At 38.3% G+C, this 17,325-nt stretch overlaps 1 protein-coding gene across 33 annotated transcripts in view; it reads right to left on the bottom strand.

The window, feature by feature from the left end:
* The window catches only part of NRCAM (neuronal cell adhesion molecule), a 164,151-nt gene that overhangs the window by 113,509 nt on the left and 33,317 nt on the right, over positions 1 to 17,325 (bottom strand). Inside the window, exon 2 of one of the 33 annotated variants that reach the window (XM_074609347.1) lies at positions 10,882 to 11,017. The exons of the other annotated variants lie outside the window; for them this stretch is intronic. The gene's annotated coding sequence lies outside the window, so the exon portion shown is untranslated. The remainder of the gene's footprint in view (positions 1 to 10,881; positions 11,018 to 17,325) is intronic. 33 annotated transcript variants of the gene reach the window in all.

Genomic DNA, 17,325 nt, shown 5'->3' with positions numbered 1-17,325 from the left:
CCTCTCTTCTCTTACTCTGTGTTACTTGAATACCCCATTTTAAACATATTTGATGTTTTGTTGAGAAGGATGTTGCTTATTTTTCCATGGTAACACATGCAGGGAGTTGAACTTCCAAGCAAGCAAGCAAGCTTTAAGTAGGATCATGTATTTTGCACGTGAACTTAAAAAAATTTCTAACTGAGGATTTCCCTTACAGTCTTTTAATTTTACAGTACATGTGCAAACTCAGCTATGCTTGCCACTATATGTACTCCTTATTTCAGTGAGCCGGTGATGAAGTGAAGCCAATAGCAATAGATTAGCATCACTACAGCACCTGTTGTTTTATATACTGTACATAGAAGTATACGTTTTATCTGTAGAAAAGTAATTAAAGTTACTGATTTACTCATAGTGCAGTTTAGCACTATTTTGCAAGGTAAAACAGGAGAGACTGCAAAAGCTCAATTTACAACAGTATACAGTAAGATAGGTTTAATTTCCCACCAAAGCGATAACACAGCCATAGAATTTCTTTCAGTGTACTTTAAGAAGCCTTTTCATTGTTACTGGAAGAAACAGCTACAAGAGAGTTCTGGTCAACAGTTAGGGGTTTGCCAGCTGGCAGACCAGTTTAACAAACAGCACTTCTCATAAATTGCTCTTTATCATGCTCTTGCAAATCAACTTGTTGCTCTTACATAATAAAGCACCCAAAGAATACATTATCTTTGTAACTTTGGGAATTTGGCATATATAATTTACTTCACTGGGGTGAAATCCACTTTGGTAGTTCACTTTGTTGCCTTCATCTTTATTCAGGCACTCAAATCCTTTCCTACCCCACACCTCTAAATTCAGCAGGAACAGCTGTCTGCAAACCAACAGGACCTTGATGAGCCAAAGTCACCACTGAAGTTGCATTCAGAACTGCTACGTGCATACAGCTCTTCACTGGTCAAAATACTTGAGTACAACAATGATCACACATATCCTATTATATAAAGGCAGCGGCTACATCTACCCTGCCATTCGCGCTGCTTCCTGGCTGGTTTGGTCCACCAACTCACTGTTTCCAAGACAAAACCAGAGCACACTTTAGAATCAGAGAACAGTTTGGGTTGGAAGGGACCTTAAAGAACATCTTGTTCCAACCCCCTGCCATGGGCAGGGACACCTCCCGCTAGACCAGGCTGCTCAAAGCCCCATCCAGCCTGGACTTGAACACTTCCAGGGACGGGGCATCTACAACTTCTCTGGGCAACCTGTTCCAGTGTCTCACCACCCTCACAGTAAAGAATTACTTCCTAATATCTAATCTAAATCCCCCCTCTTTCAGTTTAAAACCGTTACCCCTCATCCTATCACTACACTCCCTGATAAAGAATCCCTCCCCACCTTTCCTGTAGGCCCCCTTTAGGTACTGGAAGGTGGTATAAGGTCTCCCCAGTGGCTTCTCTTCTCCAGGCTGAACCACCCCAACTCTCAGCATTAAAATGTAGAGGCAGACCAACCCTTACCAATTAGCCTACCTTGATGACAGGAATTTGTCCCTGTCTTTTTATTACTAGCTATTACCAGCAAGAGACAGCTGTAGCCCCAAGGGCTACATCTAAAAGTTAGGCATGATCTTAAACCCAGAGATAGCTTGTGTAAGACCTCACATACAGCAGAACACCATGGCTCTGTTGACACCGCGAGTAACCTTTCCCAGATTTTTAACACTCATTAAAAGAAGTGAAAGAAACCTCACCACTTGGTTTCCCCAACTCTTTTGAAGTAAACATGGTTATGCAATAATACATATTGTTTGGGACATACTATAATGAATTACAATTTACAGTGTTTTATTGGGAGAAAAGAAACTGTACTACAGTCAAACTGTTTTCAATTGCTGGGTAAGAAATGGTCAGAATATCAGACTCTTTGGATGCCTGGACTACACACAGGCTGCTCCAAAAATAAATATTTGCTATAGTTCTTCTTGACATCTGTGCCTTTAACCTATTTACAGTCCACGATCAGATTCTTTTGCTGTGACGTTATTTATTTTCTCTGATAGTCTCTTAGGAGGGAGCTTAACAAAAGCTTGAAACTCCAAGGAAATCATAATGAGGTCTGTAAATCACACACAGAAGAGCACCTGTACATCCAAAAATCAACTCAGATCCAATGAAGAAGCAGCAATTTCAGGGGGTTTTTAAATTTGCCTTCTTATTCACAATGCTAAGTGCACGAAGAGGATCCTTTGAAGGGCTTGGTGGCATGATCTTAGAGAAGCAAGAAGTAAAGATCCATATATTTCTTCCTAGCCAGGAAGCCCTCATGTCCAAAAATGTAAATTCATAACCAGATGTCTGGTTTCCAAAGTGACAGGAGTATTTGTACCTTTACAGGAAAACCATGAGTGAGAGAGACAGCATGAATTAAAAAAAAAAAAAAAAAAAAAAAGAAAAAGAAAGAAAAATCAAGGAGGAGGGCAAAAAAGACGGTTTAAAGAAGTCTAATAGTTTAGATGAAACCTGGCTTAAAATTTGTTAATGACCTGGGATCATGTAACTTCTGACTTTTTGTACATGAGTTTGGCTGCTAGCATATTTTGTAAGTGTAAAGCACACTTCTTACTTTTCTGCACCTGACATTATGCTTACTCTGTACTTATTTAAAATTTTGTGAAAGAACTAAAATTTACATAGCATTGTTGCTTTACAAGCTTTTCTACTAATTGTGGTGTCAGACTTCAGAGAAGTAAAATTTTGAATGAAAAATACATAGATTGTAATACGTAACTGTGTAAAATTCGAAATACAAAAATTCCATTTTTATTTTATATAATCTGATTGGCAAAATGGTTTTATATAGAATGTATTCAAAATATTAATTAAAAAAGTTAAGACACTAGAATGAGACAATATGCGTCTTTCTCCTAAAATTAACAACATATACATACCCATATATAATTCAGTTTCCTTTTACTTTACAATACTGCAGAAAGCTATTTAATGCAAAGCATTTTCAGGGGACCTGGAAAAATATTTGCTGTGTGACATATAGAATTTATTTAGTGTATTTAAGTGCAGTTTTATGCGATCCAGCACTGCAGAGCTCCATTATTCACCCTCATGTCATTTCTTCTTTCAGAACGAAGGAGTGATGAGGAGCCCTCAGAAAAAGAGAAACTACCCTGTTGGTTGATGAGGGCAGTGATCCATCTTTCTGTCATATCTATCTTACTTCTGGTAGCGCTCAACCCCAGATGATTCTGATAAAGTAACAATGGAAAAAAATATCCTGGAAATACACCAAAAATAACTGCAGTTTTTCACTTCTTATATACACATCCTCATGAAGACATCTCCTAAGGCAAGTAGTCCAGTCTCAATTATGTTAACATCTGTAAGAACAATGCCTTAATTTTACACATATTATAATAATCAAAACACTATAAATTTCACCTGATCTTTAAAATGTTGCAGAGTCATGCCTTCCCTCCATGGATATAAATAATAAATGCATTGATTTCAATTCCTAGACTGTTAACCAAAGTCAAATATTTCAGGAAGTTACATAGAAGAGGTTTATTCTCCTCTTCAGAGGTATAAACTCCCATTTCATCACTTCATTTCAGTAAATCAAACTAACTAATGCTTAGGAACACAAATACCAATTATGTAAGCGATTGAGAAGAATCGGAATAGAAAAGGGAAATCAGCCATTACCTTGTGCATATAGCTATATAGTCCTCTTCCCTTTTTTGGTTTGGTTATTTTTTTCCCCCCTCCTTTCCTTTTGTTAGTGAGAGGTAAGAATTTGTAACATGCTCCCCTTCATGTTGTAATCTTGACAAAACTCTGCTGTTAAGCCCTGCTGTTGCTGGACTGTGTGCAGCAGCACGTACAAGAGGAGCTGTTTCCAGCAGCCCGTTGCTTTGTCTTCGGCCCTCCCAAGCTTCTGTGTGATCAGCATAGGCTTTGTGTCCATACAATAGGGGTTAAACATCTCCCTGTATTTATTTAAAAGCAGAGCTAAATCTGCTTTAGCTGCATGAGCCTTTTAGTAAAATGATGCTCACTGTATTAGGGTATTTTTCCATTTGTTTGTTTGTTTAAGAGTAATTGGTTTCTATCAACAAAAAGAAAGAAAAATATATAGTTCCTTTTCATGATACACAGTGCAAAAACAACACAGCCAGTAAAATCAACAAAGATTTTATCCAGATATTACCTTACCCACAGTTTCCCACTAAGCAACGACCTGTGACTTGCCTCTTAACTTAGAGCTCGTTTTTCCTTTATGTTCTTTCTACTTGGTGACTTACCAGTGGGGCATCCTCTGGTCTCCACTGACAGTGTCTGAGAGGCAGATCATTGCAAAAGCTACTATTTGTGCTGAGTAGTGACATTCCAGTACAAGAAAGAAAATTTAAACATAACGAGAAATAAACGAAAACATTTTAGAAGAGCTGAATGTGCTTGCACACAGTATTAAAGCCACTGATTGCACACACAGCACGTGAACATCCGGACCACCTTGGCTTTCCAAGAAACTACCTTGAAGCAACCCTGGTACAGAACAGTAGCTTTTTTCCAACGCCTAAAGAAAGAAACCCTATTTAAAACTTTTAATTTCTGTTCCACCAGAAATCTGGACTTTTTTTTTTTATTTACTTAAGTCCAGTTAAAACGTTTCTAACTTTAGGGGGTTTGCATCTTTTTATAGGTAGCAGTAAGAATTCTGACAGCATTTATTAGCACCAGCGTTAGTTCAGAACAATAACCTAATCTGCTCCTTTGAAACCTATTCTGTTCTCAGGGCTTATTACAACAACGCTTTTATTCACAAAAGCACAATCTCTACTTAAGAATCTGCTTCAAAGCAGATTGCCAGTAAGGTTCAGTAATGACTGCATCCACCTGACCTCTTAAACTTGCCGAAATAGAACCAGAGTATCTTAATTGAACTCCCACTTCATGTATGGACCACGCTTCTACAGCTGCAAAGGACTTTTTTTTTTTTTTTTTTTTTTAAGACTTTTAGCCTTCTCAGCTACAATTACAGACAATTTGTTTTTGATGTGAAGATTATCATCAAAAAAAAATAGTGTTGATTAGGCAAGACCTCTGCCATTCAAAGTTATTGCTCTTTAATTGCACTTTTACAACTGTGTATTCTAATGACAACAGCTGACATGAAACTGTAAATAAGAAGCTACTTACCGTGCCACAAACGTGGCACAATATTAATCTATTATTTTTATTTAGTAACATCTAAATCTTGTAAAAGCTCAATTCTCAAAATCACTATTTTCATGGGTTTGATCATTCCTTCCAAAATGAAGTCCCAGATGAAAAAGGCAATTTTGCCAAAACAGTAACTTAACTATTTGCTCCCCTCTGCCTTTGACAGCATACTGTATCAAGAAGTTAGCTAAAATATAACCAATTGAACAGATTTTTTTTGTTGTTTAACTAGGTTTAAGGAGAAATTGTCTTCTGAATTTTAGAGCTGAATGATGGAGGGGCAGGGCTCATTTTGTCATCTGATTGACCAAGCCTAATTAGAATTATTTCTGCACACTGCTTCACTACAGCTGTAGATCCATTAAACACTAAATGCTCCAGAGGCCCGTTCCCCTTCAGCTTCCCACTGTGACTCCTACTTTTCAGCCAGTAGCTACTCAGTGGGCTACTCAAAACTTTCAAAAAGCGGAGTTGCTATATTTAATGGACAGCTCAAACCCCATAGCAAAATATGTCACTTGACTGTCAGGACAGCAGCTATCACAATAAAACAGACTCTTTGTGATGGAGACTTTAAAAGAAGCCTTTGAACTGGTTCTCTTACCTCCCAATATATTTTTATTAGAAGATTTTCATTCATAGCAGCTATTTTTTCTTCAACAGAAATAATCATGTCTCCCTCTGAAAATGTTCACTGAGATACGCACATTTTTTTTTGTAATCATAATGTTACCCATGGCATCTTGTTTTATACCTTATTACCATTTTAGCCTCAGGAAGCCTTTAAACTAATATAACCATTAGGAACGTCTTATTAACAAAACTACTTTTTAACCTATTGAACTGTTTGGGCTGAAAATAACAGTGATGTGCACATGCAGCACACAATTCCTTACTTTGAGATCTGCTCATTAGAAAAGATGAAAAACTAAATCTGAAAAATATCTAGCAATTACCTGATAATACTGATTATCCATCCATCTGGTTTTTTCCACACATTTTTTTGGCTTTCCTTTCCAAATGTCCTCAACTCTTTCCAGGCATATAATAATACCCAGAAAAGCCACAAATCATTTATGCTTTATAAGGTCAGAGTCATGCTCCCATAAAAATTTATCTAGTGTAATACTCAGCTGAGCTCTTCAAGCAGCTCAACAGCTAACCTTGTTGTAGAGTTTAACCCCAGATGCTGGTCTCAGGCTGGGCAAACAGGTATGGGATCCGTAACTCTAGAAAGACGGCATGGTTCACAAGTACCCAGGGATGGGGCACAGGAAAACAAGTTTAAAAGATGCTTGTGCAGTTAAGTCACCGCAGTGAAGAAGATAGAAGGCTCACTATCGTAGTGCTATAATAAAGTGAGCTGGTTGTTTCACCTGTTATTTTGGACCCTGAATGTTTTAAAAGCTTCTGTAAGCCTAACTGCTACAACTGAAGCCACATTCTTTTAAGAGTAAATACCTCTGTATTGACAGGTATGATTGGATATATCATTACCTTGATTAAGACTTCTGGCATGTCCACCTGATTAGGACAGTATTTCATTTTGATGGTCACATGAGACCAAGAGTAGGTATGCTAACTAGGCAGCTGGAGACTTCTTTATTATTATTATTTATTATTCTTATTACTAGTACTACAGTTTCTTTGTTTGAAAAGCGAGGGGAAAAATACTTCTATTTCCTATATGGGAATTTAGGAAATGCATAGCCTTGATTTAACTTTGTTCCCTGCACATGTTTTGATAGAATCATCTATCATTATTTTTCACATTTTTGCATAGGCAAACTGAATTTTTTCATTTTCCAGATTCAGTTTCCTGTACTTCACCAGTAAAGTTTCCTGGGATCAAAATGTTGTGTTCAAAAGTAAGATCCATATAGTTTCCGGTTTCTTTATAAAAAATGCCTTTAGGATTAAGGAGTCTGAAAAGACTGCAAAGTGCACATAACATTCGAAAACAAAGCTTCACACGCCTATGAAGATAGAGACAATGACTGTCCACTGTCACCTGTGTATCCTCCTCCCAAAAATTCATTCCAAATATTCACATTGGGAGGTGAATTTTGAAGAGTAGCTGCTGAGTTAAGAGCTATTATCAAGTGAAAATTGTAAAGAACAGGATCCTCTGAGGATTTTAAAATGAATTTATTTACTTTAAAACATCATCATAACCCCTTCTACTGGTTTTAGGTGCTACCACTGAAATTTCATGGACTTAAGTTAAATCCATTGCTGTTTCTTCCTCAGTAATAATTTATTCCTTTTGGGTTTTTTTCCTACAGACTTATGTAAGGATGTTCTATAATAGAACACAGCCAGTTATTCCTTACTAGTCACCAACTGTTTATGGTAGGCAAAGGAGGCTTTAAACTAAACCTGATAACCTGTTATTTTTGTTCCAAAATCCTTGTAGCATCTATGTCCTGATTATCATTCTCAAGCTTCTCTGTCTCCTTTCTACATTTTCTTGATGTTCATTGTACCAGCCAAAGCTGGCTATCTGCCAGCTACAGAAAATAACTTCTTGAACACTTTGGGGATGCAGGCTCATACTGGTTCGATTTCTCTGAATCTCTTACAGGGAGAGACTTTGTTCCCACACATAAGGCGTATAAGCTGTTTATCACACAGAGAAGTTGTCAAGGAGAGCGAGGTTTCCTAGAAGTGACTCCAGCACCGCAGACTGAGAAGAGTTCTCTTCAAATAACTCAAAGTTCATTCACTTTATTATTTTACCCAGCTATAGCACGTACAGCTTAGTATTGCCATAGATTCAAGTACATGGGCTTTCTTTCTGCTTTCGTGCTACTTTTTGATGAGGATGTTCCATAATAAGATTCACAGCATTAACTTTAATTATACTAAGATTTTCTCTAGTACTGTTCTCTAGCCTTTTTCATAAAGGAACAAATGCTTTGCCCTTCCTTTTTGTGCACAGTGAGTGTCCTTGACTGCTGGACGCCTAAAGCAGTTTAAATACACTGGGCAAAGAGACACAGTGTAAGTGTACACAAATGTACACTTCCTAACCCCAGGATCAGGAGATTTATCAACTCAAAACCCAATTGCAGCTTCAGGAACAAAACAGATTTGCTGATGCTGCACCGCCTGTAGATTACTAGAGAAGAAACTAAATACCTCCCTAAACACATCTAGTGCATAGCCTAAATGAATTTACATCAAATACACAAAAAGAGATTGAAGAGAATCAAGCCTGAGGGAGAAAGGGAAGAGGATAAAAGGAAGAAAGTGACATCTACAAAGCAGGTTAGAATCTTGATCCTGGTAAAAAACCCAAAACCAACCAAACAAGAAAACAAAACACCTCAAAACACACAATCAAGATTCTGGCATCCGCAGTTTTCAATCCATGCTCAAGGGGAGGGGAAAAAAAAAAAAAATAAAATACAGTGAGTCGTCTTTGTTAGCAGAAATCTTTTTGGGATGCTTCAGCTGCCCAAGGATTTTCTTCTTCTTGGTATGGCATGTATTGATTGAACTTCTGCCCATGATATATGCACTACACCTGAGGCTACACTACCCAAAGAGGATCTGACTGGCATAGGGCCTCACTCCACTCCTGATGTTCCTCTGTCCAACCTTATCTGCCATCACACCTAGAAGCACCCAAATTCATTGATGTCTTAAACTTTACTTGAAGGCTTTCCTGCTATCCACCATTCTTCCTCTGTAACAGTTTGAAAGAACTTCACAGCTATCTGCTTGAGTCTTGCCAGCATCTTGACTGACAACTTGAAACCAAATTAATCCACCTGAAACTCCTGAAGGGCTGTTTTCAGTAGGTACACCCCAGGTACGCCTGGCACACAAGAGGATCAGGCTCAGACTGACACAGCTGTGATTTTCTTTAACATGAGAGGCAGAGAAAGTGCCACACGGCAGTGCTTTCTCCTTTACACAAAGCAGGACTGGCTGTGGCTCACCCCAGTGTTTTGCCCTCAGTGGCACTGCTTCTGTAGAGAGACAGAGAAGATACTTTCTTCCCCCTGCAGATCACATCTGAGGAACATATTCAATTAAAAAAAAAAAAAAAAAGATTTTCTCTGACCCTTTGTCCTTGCTGTCCAAAGATCCTAAAACGTGATGAATAGGGATTTTCCTCAGAGATAAAAGATGTGGGCTTGAATCTACTTCAAAAAAGCATATTTTATCTCAAGTTTCTCCTCCAGCAAGTACTGCAGTGTCATGGCTGCTTGTCTGAAAAGGCACAAATCTGCAATAATCCTCCCAATAAATTGCAAGTTTAAGAGCTCCACCCAGAAGAACAGCACCCAGCAGTCAAGAAGATTCTGAACAGCAAAACGCATGGAGACACCTCCTGATTCTGTCTCAGTTGTCCTCTGGCCCAGCTCTTCATAGCTACACACTGCTGGCCACAGAGTAGGACCCTCGAGGCACCACCTTCATTAGCAACTGGTGCAGAACAAAGTGGGAAAGGGGGGTATTATAAACTGAGCAGCTCTGCATAATACCTGTGTGCAGACATGCACACCCGGACTTGGCAGAGTTGCTCGCATGTACAAAGCCCTCATTTTGATGTATTTGCCCATTTTTAAAGGGAAAAATTGCGCATTGTATATAAATGCATTTCTGGGCATCATCTTCCCAGAACTTTCACTTCAAACCTGGTTTCTATTTCCCAGGCTAAACGATGAACATCTATGCTCATCACACATGAAACTGCCTTCAGGTTTAAGTTCTTAAAGCACCGCAAGTCTTCTGCTGTGGCAGAGCCCTTTCATACTATATGCTTAAGACTTTGAGGTCTCAATTTTAAAGTCTTTTTGTCAATCATCCGATAAATAAATTAATTTTGATGACTACTGATCTGGAAGGAATTTCGACAGTTGACCTGGAGTTGAAAAAAAATAAAATTCAAAATCCTTAAATCATTTGTCCCTGCAGTCTAGTCAGAACTGCATTTGATTTTAAATACATTTGCATAATTTGGTATTAGTTATGTAAAGAGGACATTTGATATTTTTCTTTGTAATTACACTCCCAATTTCAAAGTATTGTCTCTCAATGTGCCATTCACATCACCAGAAAGACTACACGTTATTAATATTTTGTAAGCTGTCAAATGACTTAGTGCAGCAACTAACTTCTCTGAACTTGTGTTGCATGAACAGAGTAAATATTTCATTTTTAGGATAGCCACCAAAAGAGTGTTAAGTACTAGCCACACAAGCATAATGGCTTCTTCATCTCTGCAACAACAGAACATGGAACTATTCGTATTTTCCTTAAAGACAGTAAAACTATATGGCAATAGAAGTGAACTCAACAATAAAGTTACACACTCAAAAAATAGTTTCAGCAAGAAAATACAGTATGCAAATACTAGCAGTGGAGAAAAAAGTAGCAGTACGTATAAGGTATACAAAAAGACAGAAAAGGAGGGTATGATTTGTATAAAGTTATTATTCAAGATTTTAATATGGAATTTGTATTAAAATCATTAACATCAGATTCATTATAGCCAAATTCCCACACATCCAAACTCACAGCGGGCTCAGTTTTTTATTTGCATGCATGGCAAGATTTTGTGTTGTATACAGTAAGAGATTAAATATTCACATACATACAAAAATGGGCTTTACTACTGCTTAAAGACCCTCAAGAGAAGTTATACCTTTTATAGTTTTTTTTCCTTACTTCACAGAGCAGCCCAGAAGTCTTCGTAATAACCTGACCTTTGCAGAATCCTGTTTTGCTGGTATCAAACAGCCTGATGAGCAGCAGATGCACCTCTCTTCTTTCCTAGCAGCCTGAGAAGAAAGGTGTTTGGAATCATTTCTCCACCTAGGAGTTGCCAAGTCTCCAGTTCAATTATTTACTATTTGCCTTCTGTACAGCAAATCTGGTTTGGATCTGCCTCAGCTAGAACTGCTTCAGAGACAGAGCTGGAGCAGCTGGAAAGATGGTACAGCCATAACTCTCTGACACCAACAGGTACAGCTTGTTGGATTAACTCCTGAGGCCAGGTAGTACCTCTGCCATAACAGTCTCCTCCTTTCATTAGGAGCGTATGACATGAGTCCAAAGGTATTATTGTGGGGGACTCAAATTATTTTACTTTGCAACTGGAGGAGGAGGAATATAGTTTACATATCATTTCTATATTTCATTATATATCATTCTATAATCTGTTTTTAAGCACTTTTTGCTTACCAAATTGTATGCCATATATAGAATTGTAAAACAGCTACCTGTTTTACAAACTTGGTGGAGATCTCCATGCCTAGGACAGGTTTTACTTGTACGAGAGCCTGCAGTGCTGAATTCCAAATGGCTATGGCCAGGAAATCAATGCGTTTCCAGCAGGTGGCTGAGGTAATAGAAACGTGCTGTGTTGCCCTCCAAAAATGCAGATAACATACAGGTAACAAATGCAGCCTCAAGGCTCAAAGTTCAATGAGCTTAAAACATATATAGTAATCAAATGTGATCTTAGAAAGTGAGGGGTTTGTGTTTGAGGGACTTTTAACAACATGACTAAATGATGTTGTTTTATTCAATATACTAGTATAGTATATACTCTGAAGTATATAGTATTAGTTTAATTTTGACACACAAAGAAAATCATGATATAGAAGGGATCTGCAAATACCCTGATTCCCTTATTTACTTTTCCATCTGCAATGAGCACCTCTGCATATTAATAAAGCCCACAGTTCCAATGAGTTACACTTGCCTTTCTTCCCAACAACCTTCATGTCTTTCTCCAACTTCATTATTTACTGGAAAAGTCAGTCTTGGAAAATTAATCAAAGCTATTTATTTCAGTTATACCATTATGGTCTGTAGATATCAATGTATGTAATTCATCTTTCCTGAAAGCATACCCAGATAGACAGAGGTGTTACCCCACTATCAGAGCAGAAATATTCAGGATAGTTCAGGAGCTGCGATGGGTGAAATGCCAAGTTATGACAATCCCAAGTCTTACTGGAATTCTGCAAAACATATTTGAGAACTACCTTAGCAAATATAGCCCATTACAAATAATGAGTTTGCCTCAAAAAAAAAGAAAACATTTATTTTTTGTCTTAAATAAGACATTATTCAGGCAGGCCACCTCTGGACTTGGTAAATAAGCTTTTAGTAATTCTTTTCTACAAATACAGAAATAAAGATCTGTTTTCACTTTGCTAAGCTTTAGGGGGTTTTGTTTGCAAATAGACTTAAACGTAAAACTAACCATTTTAAACATTAATTATTTATTATTTTAGCTACTATTTCATTTTTCTTGGAAGAACAGTAAAGTTTATTATGAAAAATATAAAAGCAATAAATACCTAAATGATGATTATGTAGAAACAAAGACTGGGGACTTGAAGACACACAATAGTAACCCAGTAAATAAAATCAAAAGTATACTTAATTCCAATGTTGCTGTGGAACTTTTTTCCAAGTGCAAATCGGATATATTTTTTTCTGCTGTTACCACAGTGTTTTAGTCTGTCGAGGATAATCTATCAGCACAGTGTTGGTATGCATGCACAGTTCTCCCTTACCATAAAAATAATAATATCCAGGCAAGGATGACAAATAGCAAACAAATTTAAAAATATACTTTTACTCTCAAAATGCTACAAACAGCAAGAGATGAAGTGTATACTATTGACAAAGCCAAATCCAATATGGGAACTGGCATTCAAACAGTTTAAAGGAAGAAAAAGAGAGTAGTGTAAGAAAAAAAAAAACCAGCCACTGCAGGTTCCTTAAAAGGATTTATAGACATATAGTGATTGAGGTTAACACCGAGCGCTACCAACTCACTTTGAAGTACAGAGATTTTAAAACACACATCAAATTAGAGCTGTGGCATTATTAATGTTTAATGTTATTTTGACTTTAAACATTGATAAGAGACATCTTGTCAGAATAAAAAAATCCATTAAAGAACATCTGAACTTTTTTAACATAGAGATTCAAGTTTAAAGCATGCAGTACAAAACTTTCAGCTTCTAGTTCCTGTGGACATTTCAAGAATTGTGCCTTCACAGCAGTTAGAGCACTACCAACTCAATGAAGATATCTACATTAAAAGAACATTCATTTTGACTTACACATTTTGTAAAAACAATCTTGAGAAAATAATGACGGCTTTTGATAATTTAAGAATGTCGTTCTGGTTTTATGTTTAAACTGAAGGAGAACTAACACACCAAAACCTCACGCTGAGGGCAGTTCTGTTAAAACAGCTCATGTTATTCTACCAGCCTTAGGAAGACCTGACCTCCTCAACGTAACCATATAAGTGATGCTGAACTAGGATTAACGTAGGTGACATCAAACAGTAGAGTAACAGTATCTGTCAGCTGAAGAAAGTGTATGTTCCCTCATCCCTCCTGTGTTAATATGCAAGTTAATAAAATTAAGATGTGTACACATAAAGTGAAGTCCAAGTACCTTCATTTATTTGAAAAATTAAAATTTAAGTATAAGACTATTTTACAGAGTATTCTACAAGCTTGAAACCACCACTTAACATGGCACGGTCAAACAGCTCTTAACACATCCTATGAGAGCTGAAATGACTTAGGGCTACAGAGTAGCAGTAGATGATATATTCCAGTATGACAGTTACACAAACTTCAAAAGACTTAGGCGATGACAAGATCACGATAACAGATACTAGTTCTTCACCCTGGTCTGTGTGGTTTGCCAGGCTTATCTGGTTCTGCTTTCTGTCTCCCCCTGACTCTGCGTCTACCAGGACTCCACAGCCTCTCCTCAGCCCAATTCTTCTGACCCCAATTCCTAATCCACTGCTCAAAACAGGCAGTTATTTTAAAATATACACGGAGATTCTGGCCACTGCTGATAAGTCATGCCCCTTTTTAAGCAAACACTGCAATGTACCTGTGTTAGAAGTGCTTTCTACTCAACACACATCTGACAGTCTAAATCAGCCTCCCATTAAAATAAATTCTGGTGCATTCACTGAAATCACTGCAGAGTATATCCTTCCCATTTTTGTGTATCAGAGGCAAGCAACAAATGCATCTGGATTTATGCAGCTACTTCAGGCACTTGGGTATCGAAACACTGGAAAAAGCACTAGACTGACTAACTGATAACACCAGTCTGTAGTACTGTCTGTTCAGTGACAGTAAGACATTTTCATTCTGCATCAAGTACATATATTGATAACACCTGTCAAAGCTACAGGACACAAAATTAATTTTCACCACCTGTTGAGAAGGTGAGCGATCCACAGAAACCACCTGGCTTCTCTAATAAGCAGCAAAACTTAAGATAATGAAGAAAATAAACCCCATATTTCTCCCTTCACAATGCCTAGGGATTGCTTTTGCCCCAAGAGGAGGGGTGAGGAACGCTAACAAACCCAAACTTCCGCTAGAGATGATTTTGATCTTGGCTACAAAGTTGGAAAACCCAATGTGTTTTTGTGAAGCTGGCAGGTGATTTAAAGCTGCCAAGCTCTGTCCTCTCCCAAAGGGCAGCAGGAGCTGGGGTTTTGTGTGTTGCAAACCCCCACTGACTGGCAGGAAAAGAGCTGACAGAGCATCCGCCAGCACCACAATGACAGTGCTGTCACTGAGCCTGGAAGCTGGGGGTTCAGCGATGTTGCAAGCACTAGCTCCGGGAGATGAGAGTGAGAAAGAGACAGCAAGACTATCAGTAGGTACCTGAAAATAGAGGAGTCAAGTCATCCATGCTAGAAGCAATAGAGAATTCAGTCCTAGGGAATGGAGGAGCTTCTGCAAAGTGTTTCTCCAGAAGATTTTGATATTTAATGCTCTGGGAGTGCCTGTTGGTTCCTTCTATGTGCACTTCCCCCACCATCCAATTCCATATACATTTCGTAACAGCATATGGCAGGATGAACTGTTATCTTTAAGCTAATCTCTATACCCATATCAATAATTAAATCAAATTTTCCAGGAGCAATTTCATCCCTGCCCCTTACATAAGCAGATGATTTATTACATCAACTTTGGCATGCCTTATCATGTAATGATTATAATGCACATGTATTACAAGACCAAAGCTCTTGCAAAATTATTCTAATGTTTCTATTGAGGTTTTCTGATTTCCTTCAACGAAACCTTCATACCAGATTTTCAGAGAAATTTTTGGAGACAGAAATTCTGTCAGATGACATCATTATAAATAATGACATAGCTTAAAAACAGAGTTGGGAACTTTAGGTCTGTTACAAGTGATCTAAACACTGACCTTACCTCTGCACAAGTAATCTAAGGAGAAGAAACATCAAAAAGTGAACTTCTCTTTGCAAAACACCACCAGTAGGAGAGACAACTTATGCTTTTGCAGTGGATTACACGGCAGCAGAAAGATGACCCCAAAATTTTGGAGTCAATCTTGGAAGCTGTGTAATGGCTTCTGTTCAGAAGCACATTTCAGCCTAGATGAACTTCTTGTACATCTGTGTCCCATCTCTTCTTATACTGCTACTCCTTAACTTTGTCTCATGCCCACTGCTAATCAAGCTTCAGCTTTTCCAGTTCTTTAGTTTCTCCTGGTATCTCCTCCCTTTCTAGCTCTTATTCACTCCACTCATCCTTTCCATCCTCCAAATCCATGTGCATAAACAAGCTTCCAGTCCTTTAGACCAATTCTTTTCTCCCCATCCCCCAACTTCACAGGCCAACTCTCTTTGCCAAATCAGTCACGTCAAACACACGTGTACTGCTCACAAAAAAGGTATGTGCAGGAGCTTAAGCACTGACCTGCTCAACCATCTATATTGTCTGGTCCCTTCAGCCAGCTTTCTGAAATACTACCTTACTTGAGGGCTGTTGGCAGTGGACGGCATTCATAAAACAGCATTACTTCTATTTCATTAACAGTGCTCCAACACCATCCGAGGCAGCTCCTGTCACACATACACTCTTATGTTCCCCAGGACACAAAACATACATAAAACAAAGTCCATACTATAAAAAAAAGAACATCCTGACATTATACCAGACACTTTGAAATTAATCCTCCAAAACCATCAATTGATTTAAGGTACAGGATTACCATGTAGGACTTAGAGGAGACACAGCGCCAAATGCCACACCGTGTAGAAGTGGCCAGGCTACAAGAGGGTGCAGCCCTTTGCAGTGCTGAGTGAGGCACTTTACCCTGACTGCCTAACAGCCAAGGATCTCCTTATTGCCCAGCAGTTCCCAGTCCCAGTTTCCTCAGTTCCACAGCTCCTCAGACTCTGGGCCCCTCCATTCACCCTCTTGCCAAATCTCCTTGCTCATCCACATTACCAGCTATTCATCCCTCTACATTACTGACAAGCAACATTATTAACCAAAGGGAAAACTTCCTTATCCCCCAAAACCACCAGTTCTGCCAAGTCCCAGCCCTGGCCAGCCCTCAACAGCCTAAGGCCTTCTCAGACACCTGCAGGTATGATCTGGAATATGCTCAGTGTAGAGATTGTATTTGTTACAGCTTATGCATTGCTACTGAAAATGGACACGCTGAAATTTATTAAAGGTTCTTTAACTTGGCCAGTAATAGGCAAATGTTCACAGATATGGCAAAACACCAATCTTTGCCAGAAAGGCAAAGGTGTCTAAATAAAAAACTGTCTTTTTTTGTAATAACTTCTACTCTGTCATCATCTTCAGAAGTGACTGAATTACTTTGGCTCAAGTTTTTCAAACAAATTTTGCCTGTAGCAAACGCTAGTGTCAGCTTTTAAACCAGACAGCACTAACAATTCCTCCTTCAATAATAAAGGGTGAGACATGATCAACTGTTGCAAGTTATATTTATTTCAAGCAATCTGATATCACTGTGCCCATATGAATTAAAATAACTCAAAATAGGAACGAACTCATAACAAAAACTAATCGCTCCAGGTTTGAACAGAGCTCTAATTTTAGCTCAGCATTGTGTAACAGTTTCTTCACGTATAATTTTCTTCAAAGTGTTTCAGTATTAAAGTATGAAAGTTGTTCTCAACTACTTTTAAAAACCACTGTAGGAAAGGCTGCATCCAGAACCAGTGCAGCACAAAGCTTACTCAGATGGCTCAGCAGCATCTGCTCTGCTCAGAGTAATGCTTGACTTTCGGCTC

Source organism: Larus michahellis, chromosome 1, assembly GCF_964199755.1.
Source record: "Larus michahellis chromosome 1, bLarMic1.1, whole genome shotgun sequence".
Classification (NCBI taxonomy): Eukaryota; Metazoa; Chordata; class Aves; order Charadriiformes; family Laridae; genus Larus; species Larus michahellis.
The sequence above is the reverse complement of the archived record's forward strand: the minus strand, read 5'-3'. Positions and strand labels throughout refer to the sequence as shown.